We start from the raw sequence: 4,638 nt of genomic DNA on the forward strand, positions 1-4,638 counted from the left end.
AGTGGGTTGTGTTGCCATAGCAACACGATGCTCTCGGCTGCTGCCTCCTTCCATTGACGCCATGGAGGGAAAATTTGGGGTTGATGGAAGCGCTGGGTCCTACCGAGGACGAAAAGTTGGGGTGACTGAAGGATCATGGCAAAGACAGACACAAACACCTATTTGTAACCCTAATTATAAGCAGTTGCAATTAAAGGCTCTGGTTGCTGCTGCTGCAGCTTTACCAGTGCCCCCACTAATGCACTGCTCTGAATGAAATTATTTATGTCACATTCCTTTATTGCTCATTATCACATGTTTTGCTTTATAGTTAAACTATGAATAATCTAAGCAGGACACATCTTAGTGATGCTGTCACTCCTATTCTGGATGTATTGATTCAGCAAGTTCTTTCAACACAGACTCTGACTGTTGAGTATTTTTAAATAACAGAACACTGAAAGGAGAAAGAGGGAAAATATGTGACTGTCCGTAGAAACTGATGACAGCTCCTTTTCCAGAAATGGTGGGAAATATTGATTCACTCTCCTCTGACCTTCACAGAAGAAGTTCAAGGCTGTTTTAGCTCTTTTTCAGCAGGTTTCCTGCTGTTCTAAGGCAAAGATCTATTATTTGCACGTTAGTAGCTTCCACCTGCCAGCAAGGACAACACCCTTCTATGCCACCTATATCACCAATTCAAGAGAGAGCTCTTCTAGAGCTTATGAGGTATTGAGGAAAAGCTGGAAAGGGATGAATCACAAAACACTGTCAAGAAATGGTGGAGTCCACAAGCCCCTTGATGACACAGAATCAGTGATGGACAGAAGCTGTGCCTGCTGTGCATCCCTGATCCAGTCATCTTTTCCTGAAGTTGCAATGCAAATGTTATGACAACGTATCTCGTTAAGCTTTCATAGCAGAATTTATTTGGAATTACCTCCTTTGTAAACAGATAACAATGGAAATGATCAAAGTATGAATGTACAGAGAGTTTTCAGGGAAGGGAAGGACTTTTCCACATCGGTCTAGGACCAGGCACGGTGTGGCTGTGATTCTGGCACAGCCCCTGCATGCACACCCCAACATAAGCACTTCAGGCTGACTGAAGGAGCAGGAGGAAGTACTGCAAAGGCAGAGTTGCTCATGGTGCAAAGTGTACAGTAACAACATGATTAATTGCTCACAGTTCAAGATTCGCAGAACAACGAATCCTTTTGTAAACACTTGGGATTTCTACAGTATAAATAAATAAGTATGAATATAACTCTTACTATAAAAATAAAGACACTTCTTTATTAAATAGCTTTTAGTGATAAAATGGAGTGCAGTGAAGAGATTTCTATCAATGAATTATCAATTATCTTCAATCTTTAATTGAAGATAATTAGAATAATGCCTGACAACAAAGTACAATACTTCCTAAAATTAGTATTAAATATTCATTAGTTCACAATGAAAGGAAAGAGATAGAGATTGAAGGTATTTTACATGTATTCACAGGACACCTTATAAAAGGATAATATTTTTGCACTGCAAAGCAATGAATGGGTTCCTAGAGCCATTCAGAACATAGTCATGCATTGATGTCACTGATATCACCGTCAGGAGCAGGGAGATTGCTCTGTTTGCACCATCAATCTCACCTACTGGCTGACCTGGTTTGATCAATAGAAGCTCTTAATAACTACACAAGTTAAAAGATCTTTAAAGATTTAGAGATAAATATTGCCAGCACGGCTACGAAGATCTTCCCGTACGGACACTAGGTGTCAATGGAGAGACACTTCGAAGCAGCTGCAACAAAAGGCAGTGCCGTTGCATTCTCTAAAACCACATTCTTCTTTTCCTTTTTCTAATGCAACTCTTCTGGGCTGATAGCTTTGGGAATTAAAATTACAAAAAAAAAACCCTCAGGAGCAGCATGTACACGGAACACCCATCCAATCAGTGTCTGATGCAGATGTGATTTAAGTCCTAGTTGAAGGCAGCAAGCATTTTTCAGCTCTACAAACCAATCAGTTTTTTGCTGAGACTGACGAAGAGGGATCTGAACATGGTGAGGTGGCCTTATAATCCTCTGGCTCAGATGCTGAGACCACCCATTTCCTTGAATGAAGACATCCAGGCTGCAGTCAAACACCAAATACTTTTATAAAACTTAAGAATCTAAACTGAATTGGAAAAAACAGCCTAGAAGTAAGAAGTTTCATGTCCCCCTTATCCTCCCCTGAGATATAGAATCCTCTGTCAACATTTTTATAATGTACCCAAAGCACAGGATGTGAAGCATGACAGAAAAATGCAATACCAACTTCTTACTGACTTCCTCTGAAAACTAAAAACTGGTTAACTGAGCTTCATGCTGCGTTATGAGTTTAATTAAAGCAAGTGCTAACAGCTGTAATAGGTCTCATAAAAGGGCTTTCAGAGAAAAATATAAAAATTTGGGGATTTGGTGGATAAAGCTCATTTATTACTGTTGCAATTTACATTTAATACTGCAATTTTAACACTTGCAATTAGTTAATACAACATGCTGAGCTGGTAGAATGAGCCCCTCATGTACCATCCAAAGCAGTACTGCCCCTTGTTTGTGTACAGCACTTCTGTGCACGGGGTGGATCTGTGGGCACTAAAGGGCAGGACACAAACACTGGGAACAGACAGGAAGATGTGTTAATGGCTTCTTGTGGTGCCAATAAAAGAGGGCCAAAGAGCAAAGACACTGTTACTCTTGTTTCAGTGAGGGATCAGGCACTGCAAGAGGAGGGAGAGACTGAGGCTTAGACTGGAAGGAGGCTGAAGGTGCCCCACCGGGGGAGTTAAGCAAGATGGGGTGAGAGATAGGTTATGAATTTGGGGTAAAACCTCAGAGGCAAAGTTTTGGGAAGGGCAACAGTTATTTGACAAGCAGCTGGTGAAGATGTATGACAAATGGGCAAATGCCAAGTGTGAGAAATGTTTAATAACAGGCAACGGACAAGGGTGACAACAGAAGATGTGAAAACAGGAGCTGTAGCAACAGCGACAGAGCAATATGTGTCTGGGGAGTGGCAGGTTGGAATCCAGTAGAGAAATGCTCATGACCTGAACTGTGTCAGGTGGAAATGTGAGAAGGTGGGGAGGGGACAAGGATCTACATACAGCAAAAGACAGTTCCAGATTTGCGAGGAAAGGCTCAAGGAAGAAATAAATGTCAGAGCTCTTGGTGTGACAAACCCCTTAACTTCAACAAACTTGTGTTTGAACAGGTTCTGCTGGAAAACACAGACAGTAATTGATATTTTGGATTTAGATTAGTCTTTGAACAACTCACAGGGAGGTTAATTTTCTTTCTTCTCTTAAAGTAAAACAATCTAAAAACCTTTTACCTTTATTTAGTAGCAATGTCCATGAACTCTAGCGCTGACAGAGCCATCCAGCAGGATCAGGGCTATCCAGTGAGTGACTGGCTACCACAGGATGTGCACAAAGGTCTGTTTCCACCAGCTCCCTCTGCCCAGAATTCATACCAACCTCAGTGGAGAAGTTCTTCATGTGATGTTTTCAGTGCTGGGGGCAGAAACTAAAGTACAACCAAAATGGGTACGGCTTCCACTTTGTATGCAAGAGAACCAACTGCTTAGCTCAGTCCTTATTTGAATATCCCCTGTTTACACCCCAAAGTGCTGTTGCTTAGGACTTCTCTGATGTAGGAACCATAAACTCTACATCTGCTACGTAGTCTTGCTCAGGGTACTTTAAACAACCTGGTCATCCCACACGTCTTATGTCACAGATACTATTTCTATCCAGATTCAAACATGTGCCATTTTACGTCATAAGTATGACCCGACAGAGGTATTTCTTTTTACATCTAGGTAACAGCTAGGACAAATGTTTTACAAAATCTGGCATTTTAAAGTTGATGCTTTCTACTGCCTGAAAAATTGTAATTTCTACCAACAGAATCAGTGTTTTCTGTGTTCATAAACTAAATTATGCCAATGAAAATGTGGACATTTATACAGGTGTTTCTCCCGACTTAATACTTTGAGATTTATCAACAAATGCAGCAAAGTATCTTTTCAAGAATTATCCAAAATATTTTTGATGGACTAAAGGCAGTGTCAAGGTAACATAAGTCAGCTGATGTAAGTATTTATATGTATTTCTTCAAAAAGCTTATTTTTTTCCTCTGGTCTTTGTACTATTGATAGACAGTCCTATATGATTTATTGAAATATACAATACTCAAGCTATTCACTCTATAGGCTAACAAAAATGCGTACTAAATCTTGCTTACTGTCACAAGCAAACTGACTGATTAGAGAACCAAAGTTTGGTTTCTGAGGTTTAGCACTTGCCTAGGAAGAAAACCAAAGAGAGGCAGGAGAAGTAGTTTCATCTTGCACGCTGTGTTGAAGGATCTCTGCATCCTGGTAGCTAAGCCTGGGATCACTTTGTTTTTTGTTACTATTTCTTTTGGTAAAATGAAAAATTCAGAAGATTTGTGTACATTATGCACAAAGTTACATGATGCTTACAGACATTTACAGCAACAGGAGCAAGCAGTGGGTAGAAAAACAAAGTTAGAATGTCAAACATAGAACACAAAATGTGAAACTGTGCATGTTTTTTACAATGAGGGTGGTCAGTCACTGGAGAAACAGAGCA

The sequence above is a fragment of the Neopelma chrysocephalum genome, unplaced genomic scaffold (genome assembly GCF_003984885.1).
Source record: "Neopelma chrysocephalum unplaced genomic scaffold, ASM398488v2 Primary Assembly neopelma1_147, whole genome shotgun sequence".
NCBI classification, from domain to species: domain Eukaryota; kingdom Metazoa; phylum Chordata; class Aves; order Passeriformes; family Pipridae; genus Neopelma; species Neopelma chrysocephalum.